Genomic DNA, 10,220 nt, shown 5'->3' with positions numbered 1-10,220 from the left:
AAGAAAGAAAGAAAGAAAGAAAGAAAGAAAGAAAGAAAGAAAGAAAGAAAGAAAGAAAGAAAGAAAGAAAGAAAGAAAAGGAAGGTGAATAAAGTTAATAAAAATGTATAGCAAAAATATACTGGGTTGAAGGATTTTTTTTTTTCATATTTTTATCTGATTCAGACCTTGAGACTTCAAGCTAGATCTCTTTCAAGAAACCACAATCTGTTTTAACTCCTGTTTAAGAAGCATGATGATAAAGTAATTGAAACTGAGATTCTACGTGAAGGAACAAATAGGTTACCTTGATAGTCTTCCTGCTATCAGCAACATTTCATCATATAGTTGGGAGCTGTTCATGTTATTTTTCTCTTTTAATTAGTTAATTTTTTATAATATTTCATTATGAAAGGTATTTTTAAATACATGGCTACATCTACGCACACACACACACACACACACACACACACAAAAACACTAAAAGATATTCCACTTATTCCTTCCATCAATCACTCATTAATCAACAGAAATTTCTTGAACCCAAAGAAGGTATCAGACACATTGATGGTTCCTGGGCCTTCAATGATAACTAGTGAGGAACTAGGTCTTGTCTTCACAGAGCTTCAAACACACTGACAGACACCCAGAGGGGAGCAGAAAATGACAGCACCATGTTATATATGCTAAGGTAGCAACTTCACAGGGTGCTATGAGCATGTTTGAGGGACAGACAACAAAGGCTAGAGGGTTCAGGAAAGATTCCAAGATGAAAAGACATACAAAAGAGAACCTGAAAGATGGAATCAAGTCAGCAGTGTGAATGTGTTCACATTATTTGGTGTAAGAGTATTCATGCAAGAGAGAAGATGTAACGAATGCCAGGGGGTGAAAATCAGTATGCAAGAAACCTCATGAATTCAGTGTGGCTATAGTTGTTGATTCATCTATTCAATCAACAATTATTTATTATACTATCACTGTGTGCCAGGCAATGTGTTAAACAACAAGCTTATAAAAGATAAATAGCAGAATATGAACTTGGAGGGACAGGAACAGAGAAGATGATGAAGAGTCTCATAATCCTGTTAAAGATTACTGCTAAATACCCTGAGGCACACATTAGAAGACCTTTTGATCCAATGAGTAATGCAGTCTGACTTCAGTTTGAAATGATCACCGTATGGATCATCAGTGTGGGAAATGGAATGAGGGGAACAAGAGTGACAGCAGAATGTTACTGAAATGACTCAGGTGTGAAAGGATAGAACTCGGAAGTCTGGTGGTGCCAGTGAGGATACAGAATGTGATAGACCCTGTTGTGTCCAGCCGCACTTCCTAGCTGCCCTGTGTCTGGGCTACTAAGAGGTTAGAGCTCAGTGTCCCACCTTCTGTACAGTTGCCCCAGGACAAAATTATAGGCTATGCCCACAATCCCAGGACCCATAAGGGACCAATGAATGACAGGCTGGTCCCATTGCCTCAGCTGGAACCAGTCCTATATTACAATATATATGCCAGAGTTCTCACGGTTGCAGGATAAAGCCAAGCCCCAACTGGGACCATAACCTTCTTCCTGTACTGTAGTCAGCTTCTTTCAACCCTTGTCCTTAAAAAAAAAAAAAAAAAAAAAAAAAAACAGAAGAACTTGACATGGGATGAAGATTTAAGAAAGAAATCATGGAGGAAAACCAGATTCTTCCTTTGATGACTGGGAGGATGAGGGAATAGAGAAAATGAGTCTTCTTTCCAGTTTAAATGGCTTCTCCCTCTTAATCTGAAGGGAGATTAATTAACTCTGCATTGCCTAAGGAAACTTTAATGCTCTTCTCCCAGGCATTTCCCTTAAAAGAAAGGGCTGATTCTCCTCAGGACCTACCCCCCACCACCTTCTTTACTCCTAGACCTATAACTAAGACACGAGTCCTAGCAGACCTCAAAAGCTGAGGTTATAAGTGTGGCTGACCCATGAGGAGCACACTACATTCCAAAGTAATGATGTGCTTTCTAATTTAAAAGGACAGAAATAGGATAATTATGGAAGAAACATAAAATTCAATCAAGCCAAATATCTTGATATGAGTTCACTAAAAATAGTGAATGGGGAACTGAGTAAAAGTTAACAGTTTTTCTGCATGGAGGCTGAAGTAGGAAACAAAATGTGACCCACATTAAGCAAATTAGAATTTGACCTGACTTGATTATATGGAAGGGATAGAATTAAAGCCATAGGGAGATTGGAATGTTAGAATGGATTTGTTATTTGAGATCTGCTAAACCTCCATGGGAGGGTCCAGAAGACAAACCTTTTATCATGACTGTGAGAAATAAATTTGTCATGCTAGTCCCAGCACCCTTGAAAACCTCTGTGATCACTGTATTTTTGTAGACCAGACCATTATTGTCACTAAACTGGGAATCCCAATGCAAAGGGAGATAGTTTACCCCATGTAAAAGTTGTCAAATGGTAGCACTCAAGCTCCTTAAAGGTAAGGTAGGCATGCTTCCCAAAGAGGACAGAAGACTCAAAACAACAATCAGAATAATCAATACACTTCCAATGAGGTAGGCATATGCTGTGAGGAGCACTGGATTTTAGACTTAACTAATAAGTCATTAAAACTACATCACAAACTAATTATGTATGATACAGTGGCTAACTGAACATAAAAGGAAAACAGTATATTTATGATGAACACTGAGTAATGTAAAGAATTACTGAATTACTACATTGATTATCAGAAGATAGTAGAACACCATATGATAACTGTACTGGAATTAAACTTTTTAAAATAAAATATACTTTAAAAAAAAAAAAGAATGTTGGCTAGTTTTTCCAGTCATCCTACAAGTCAGATAGAGAGGAAGCCTATTCAAGTCTTTCTTGATCTGGGTTAGCAAAACCAAACCAAACAAACAAGCAAAAAAAAAAGTCTAGGTAAAGAAAACAGAATTTTAATTTTTAAAATTTTTTGTGTTACATTAGTCACCATACAATACACTTGTTTTTAATGTAGTGTTCCAACATTCATTGCTTACATATAACACCTAGTGCTCCAGATATACATGCCCTCCTTAATAACCACCACCAGGCTTACCCACCCCACTACCCACTTCCCTCTAAAACCCTCATTTGGTTTCTCAGAATCCACAGTCTCTCATGGTTCAACTCCCCTGAACCTCAACTTTTCCTTTACTTCACCTAATATCCTCCATGTTATTCCCTATGTTCCACAAGTAAGAGAAACCATATGGTAATTGATTTTCTCTGACTGACTTATTTCACTCAACATAATCTCCTCTAGTCCCAAAAGAATAGACTTCTACCCACTAAAGCTACCATGTGCATGACCACTGCCAAGTGCCAACTCAGCAGATGCAACCTGAAGTCCCCGATATGATCAGCTTGGGTGAAGGTTGATTACATCGGAATATTTCCATCATGGAAGGGCAGCATTTTGTCCTGACTGCCATAGACCTTCTTTCGGATAGGGATTTGCCTTCCCTACCTGCAATGCTGCTGACAAAACTACATCCATGGACTTAGAGAATTTTTTTACCACAAATCATAGCATTTCACACAACATTGCTTCTGATCAATAATCTCTCTTCACAGTAAATGAACTGCCACAATGGGTCCATACTTATGGAATTCATTGGTCTTACTATATTTCTCGCTATGCTGAAGCAATTCCTCTCGTAAAATGGTGGAATGACCTCCTGCAGAATTACTTATAATATGAATTAGGTAGCAATACCTACCAGGGTTGGAGCAAGGGTCTTCAGTTGTCTGAAAGGTCATATATGCTCTGAATAAGCATCCATGCCATATTGCTGCTCCTCCCATAGCATTGTCCTGTGATCAAAGGATAGAAATGGGAGAGGCAACATGCATTACTACCGTTAGTTACCCACTAGCAAAATTTGTGCTTCCTGTTGACATTTACTTATGCTTTTCTTCCTTCGAGGTCTGCATTCTAAAGGGACAAATGCTTCTAGCGGTAGACACAAAAACATTCTATTGAACAGAGGGTTAAGACTGCTGCCTGACCACTTTGGGCAGCACATACATTTAAATCAATAGGCAAAGAAGGAGGTTGCTGTGCTAGTTGGGGTGATTGATTTTGGCAACCAAGGAGAAATTGGACTACTACTCCACAATGGAGGTAAGAAAAAGTATATCTAGAAAACAGGAGATCTGACAGGACCGCACTTACTATCACCATACTCTGTGATTAAGGTCAATGGAATATTACAACAGCCCAATCTAGGCAGAACTATTAATGACCCAGACCCTTCAGTAATGAAGTTTTGTGTCACCCCATCAGTAAAGAAGCATGGCCAATTTTGGTGCTTGTTGAAGGCACATTGAATATAGAATGGGTAACAAAAGAAAGTATTTATGATTTAATCATGTGACTGTTAACAAAAATGAAGACTGTAATTATTGTATTTACTCCTTATATCAAGAATGTGTTTGTGTATATGAATATATATATATATATATATATAATCAAAAGCTTTATTTTCTTCCCTTTTTTATCTTATCATGACACTGAAGATATATTGAATTTCTGTCATAGCATTTTAATATTCTTATTTTCCATTGTACTATTTGTCTTACTGAATATCAAGGTGAAAAGTAAAAATCATTCAAAAAAATTACCTTCCCTTCCTCTGGAACTTTTAGAAATTTTTCAGTTGTATGCAGGATTGTTTTATGATGTTAGGTGGAATTATGACCTTGTGTTTTCTTTATTTAGAGATTAAGTATAGCTTAAGGAGATGTGTCTAGGTGCCAGTGGGTAAACAATAAACTTTTACTGGTTACTTTTGTGTGTTAACATGCCTAGCTCACAGGGTGCTTAAATATTTGTTCAACTATTGTTTTGGGTTGTGACTATAAGCTTTTTCTGAATGATATTAATTTTGAATTGGTAGACTGAATAAAGTAGATTGCCTTCACTAATGTGTAGTCCTCATCTAACTAAATGACAATTACAGAAGGCTAACCTCCCCTGAGTAAGAGGGAAATCTCCTTCCTGAGAGCCTTCCAACTAACCATTAGCTCTCCCTGTCTGATGACTTGCCCTGTGACGCATTAACTCTTCCTGATCTAAGGAGCCTCCTGCCTATGGACCTGTACTGGGACATAGGCTTTTACTGGTTTATAGTAGTTTCTGGTCTTTAGACTCAAAATGTGAGTCTAAATCTAAATCTAATCTGCACAGTCTAAAGACTGCACTTGCCAGCTTCCATATACATGAAAGTCAATTCTTTTCAATAAACCTCTTTGTGTGTGTGTAAGAGTGTGTGTGTGTGTGTGTGTGTGTGGGTGGGTGTACTCCAAATGATTAGAAATTTTCAAGGATCAGGAGACTCAATATTGTCTAGAAGTCAATGGTGTCTTAAATGTTGCACATTTAATACAACCCCCATCAAAATTCCAATGACAAAATTTGCTGATTGAAAAATCAGCTGAAAGATTCATATGAAGTCTCAAGGGATTTTTAATCAAAAAAATTCTTGAAAAGAAGTTGGGGCAATTGGATGGCTCAGTCTATTTATTGTCTGTCTTCTGCTCATGTCATGATTCCAGGATTCTGGGATCAAGCCCAATGTTGGGCTCCCTGCTGGGAGGCGAGTAATGCCTCTCCCTCTCCCTCTGTCTGCCAATCCCCTGCTTGTGTTTTCTCTCTGTCTTCTTTCTCTCTGTCAAATAAATAAATAAGTATCTTAAAAAAAAAAAAAAAAGGAAAAAGAAAAATTGTATGTCTCACATCTCCTTATTTTAAAACTTATTACAAGTCTACAGTAATCAAAATAGTGTGGTAATGGCATTAAGACAGACACACAGACAAATGGAATAGATTGCAGAGCCCAGAAATGCACCATTAAATATACGGTCACCTGACTTTCTACAAGGGTGTCAAGATCACCCAATAGGAAAACAATAGTTTACTTCAAAAAATAGTTTGGGGAAACTAAAGTTTTATGTGCAAAAGAATGAAGGTAGACCACTACCTTACACCATATACAAAATAAACTCAAAGAGATCAAAGACCTGAGTACAGAGTTAAAAATATAAAAGGTTTATTATTTTTTAAGGATTTTATTTATTTGTTTGACACAGAGCAAGCAAGAGAGATAGAGAGCAAGGATAGCTGGGGGTAGGGGGGCGCCTGGTGGCTCAGTCCTTAAGCATCTGCCTTCAGCTCAGTTCATGATCCCAGAGTTATGGAATCCAGCCCTTCGTTGAACTCTTGGCTCTGTGGGAAGCCTGTGTTTCCCTCTCCCACTGCTTGTGTTCCCCCTTTGGCTGTCTCTCTCTCTGTCAAATAAATAAATTTTAAAAATAAATACATAAAAGCAAAGGCAAGTGGAATGGCATGCAGGGGAGAAGCAGGCTCCCAGCTGAGCAAAGAGCCTGATGCAGGGCTTAGTCCCAGAACCCTCGGATCATGACCTGGGCCAAAGGCAGCCACATAACTGACTGAGTCACCCAGGCCCCCCAAAACTATAAAATGTTTAGAAGAAAATATAAATGAAAAACAAAAGCTTTAAGATCTTACCTTAGGAAACAATTTCTTGAATATGACCCCAAAACACATGATACAGAAGAAATAAATAAATAAATTGAACTAACTCAAAGTTAAAAACTTCTTAAAAAGGCCACAGTCAACAGAGTGAAAAGGCAACTCATTGAACTCCTAAAACTCAATATCAACAAAACACATGAAAAAAAATTTTCTCAAAAAAATATATACGAATGGGCAATGAGCACATGAAAAAATATCCAAGTTCACTAAACACACATGTGCATACTGTTCATAAGATTATAGGTGCAGCCACTATGAAAGGCAGTAAGACATTCTTCAGAAAGTTAACAACACAATGACTAAGTGATCTCAAATTTCCACTTCCAGGTATACAGCAAAACCACTGGAAGTGGGGATTAAAAGAGATAGGAGTACCCTCATGTCTATATCAGCATTAGTCCTGATAGCCAAAATAGGTAAGCAACTCAAGTGTCCATCAACATATGAACAAACATAATGTGGTACACATACAATGGAATATTATTCAGCATAGAAAAAGAAGGAATTTTTGAGCCATGCTTCAAGACCGATACATTTGGTGACATATTAAATAAAATACGCCATTTATGTTTAATAAACTTGATATTTTAAAACTTTATTTATTTATTTATTTGACAGAGATCACAAGTCGGGAGAGAGGCAGGCAGAGAGAGAGGAGGAAGCAGGCTCCCTGTTGAGCAGAGAACCTGATGTGGGGTTCAATCCCAGGACCCTGGGATCATGACCCAAGCCAAAGGCAGAGGCTTTAACCCACTGAGCCACCCAGGTGCCCCAATAAACTTCATATTTTGTAACGGGTTTCTATTTACAGGGAAATCCTATATGTTCTGTTGCCATCTTACATAGAATAGTACATTAGTTCACAAGTAAATAACTTTATGGGAACACGTTATTTTTAACTAACAACCATGTTTTATTCAGATTACTTTCACTAATGGCATTTTTCTTCTCCAGAATCTCATCCAGCATGCCACATTAAATTCAGTTGACATGTCTTCTTCAGCACCTCCAGACGTGAGTTTCTCTAGATAATCTCTTATTTAAAGTACAACAAACGTACAGCATTTTATTACTTTCAGGTGTGTAAAATAAGGACTCTACATTTCTATAGCCAACTCAGTGCCCATCACAATAATTCTGCTCGACTTTTCTTATTTTTGATGAACGTGACTGTTTTGAGCAGAACTAGTGATACATTTTATATAAAAACCTTAATTTGGGGTTTGATATTTTACTCAAGATTGGACTGGGCTTATGGGTTATTGGAGAGAGATCACAGAAGCAAAATGCCATTTGCATCAGATCATGTCAGTGGGTACCCATTTTCAATGTGACTCATCATTGTTGGTGTTAACCTTGATCACCTGGTTGAGGTAGTGTTTGCCACATTTCTCCTCTGTAAACTTACTCCCCCGTCTGCCCCTTCCCCATCCAATTTCACAGTGAGCCTTTGGAAGGAATTCACGTGTGTACAACCTACAAATAAAAGATTGAGAGTTATCCTATAACCCTTTGAGAGAAGATTACCTCTAATCTCAGTAGGGATTCTTTTATATGGGAGATTTGTCTATTATTACCTAATTACTAGATGTTTATTTAAGTGTTTAGCATCATAATAAACATGTGGATTTTTAAATTATGAATTACATTTCAATTCAGTGTCATTTATTTTGTTCCTCAACTGTTTCTAATTTTGCCACTGGGAGTGTCTTCCCATTGGCTTTTGTGTCCCTTTGGCATATTCTAATCACAATGAATGTACGTGTGTGTGTGTGTGTGTGTCTGCACGTGTGTGTATTTGTGTGTGTTTGTGTGTGTTAGCGATTCCTTACCTTGTAGAATTAAAAAAAAAAAAAGTCTGATTGGGGCACCTGGGTAGCTCAGTCCATTAAGCTTCTTCCTTCAGCTCAGGTCATGATCTCAAGGGTGCTGGGATACCCCCTGCATGGAGCTTCTTTCTCAGTGAGGAGCCTAGTTCTCCATCTCCCTCTGCCTGCCACTCTCCCAGCTTCTGCCTTCTCTCTCTCTCTCAGTCTCTATCTCTCTGTCAAATAAATAAATATTAAAAAAACAAGATGTTCCAGTTCATCTTGTATATTTGCTGCCTCAGACATAGAATTAGTCATTTATTTAAGAAGTCCAAATTGATTTTCTTGGATAATGGTATCAGGAACCATGGCCTGGAACTAGATCACTAGATAATCACTGTTCTTGTTGTTGCTGCTGTTGTCGTGGTTTTTTGTTTGTTTGTTTGTTTGTTGTTTTTCTTTTTGTTTTTGTTGTTGTTTGTTTGTTTAATCCAAAGGACTTTGTTTTTTAAATTTTTATTTTTTAATTTATTTTCAGTGTTCCAGAATTCATTGTTTATGCACCACACCCAGTGCTCCATGCAATGTGTGCCCTCCACAATACCCACAACCAGGCTCAGCCAACCTCCCACTCCCCTCCCCTCCAAAACCCTCAGTTTGTTTCTCAGAGTCCACAGTCTTTCATGGTTCATCTCCCCCTTCAATTTCCCTCAACTCATTACTCCTCTCCATCTCCCCATGTCCTGATAATCACTGTTTTTTTTACTGTTTTTCCCCTTAAATTATAGCTAAAAGGACACCGTTTCTGGCCCAAAGAAACACCTTATCCCCATAATCTAAAAATAAATATTGAAGTTAAGCAGAGAGAGTCAATTATCATATGGTTTCACTTATTTGTGGAGCATAAGAAATAACACGGAGGACATAGGGAGATGAAAGGAGAAGGGAGTTGGGGGATTTGGAGGGGAGATGAACCATGAGAGACTGTGGACTCTGAAAAACAATCTGAGGGTTTTGGTGGGGCAAGGGGGTGGGAGGTTGGGTGAGCCTGGTGATGGGTATTAAGGAGGGCATGTATTGCATGGAGCACTGGGTGTGGTGCATAAACAATGAATTCTGGGACACTGAAAAGAAATTTAAAAAGTAAATAAAAATCTAAAAAAAATAAATAAAAACCAAATTAATTAATTAATTAATTAATTTTGAAGATTAAGTTTTTTATTACATTAAGCTCATGCTTCCTAATTAAAAGGGAAGGGGCACTTCAGGGAATGACCTTCCCCAGACTCCTATATTTTGCATCATTCATGTTTAAATACTACTACAGGAAAGGCAAAAGAGAGGCATTTCCCAGTCAACATTCCATGTGAGAGTTGATTTCAGAAAATGTGGGATGAATTCAGGACTATCTTTGTTTTCTGGCAGGAAGCAAGAACCTGAACTTCAGTGACATCAAAAGAGATCAGACAGAGTTTTAGAAACACTTCTTTTTTTTTTTTTTTATTGACATTTGAGCAAAGTGTAGCAAAGTAACTTTGAGAAAAGAAGAGATGATTGAACTGCCCACTATTTGCATAAGCTCTTATCAAAACTGGTAAGATTTGTGTTGGGGATTAACATAACCTTCTTTAATAATCAGAGAAAGTTACCTGATAAATGCCACACTTGTGGCATTTGTGGAAGGATAGAAAGTTTAGGGAATTTTCTGGAAGTACATCACAATCTAAACTGAGTAGATGGAATACAAGACACGCACATGGTCTTCTCATGGAGAGATAAGCAAATAGAAATTATATCTATTCCAGTGTTCCAGAAAATGCTCCATGGAGAAGAT

This window comes from Lontra canadensis, unplaced genomic scaffold (assembly GCF_010015895.1).
Source record: "Lontra canadensis isolate GAN:19392208 unplaced genomic scaffold, GSC_riverotter_1.0 scaffold154, whole genome shotgun sequence".
Lineage (NCBI taxonomy): Eukaryota > Metazoa > Chordata > Mammalia > Carnivora > Mustelidae > Lontra > Lontra canadensis.
The sequence above is the reverse complement of the archived record's forward strand: the minus strand, read 5'-3'. Positions refer to the sequence as shown.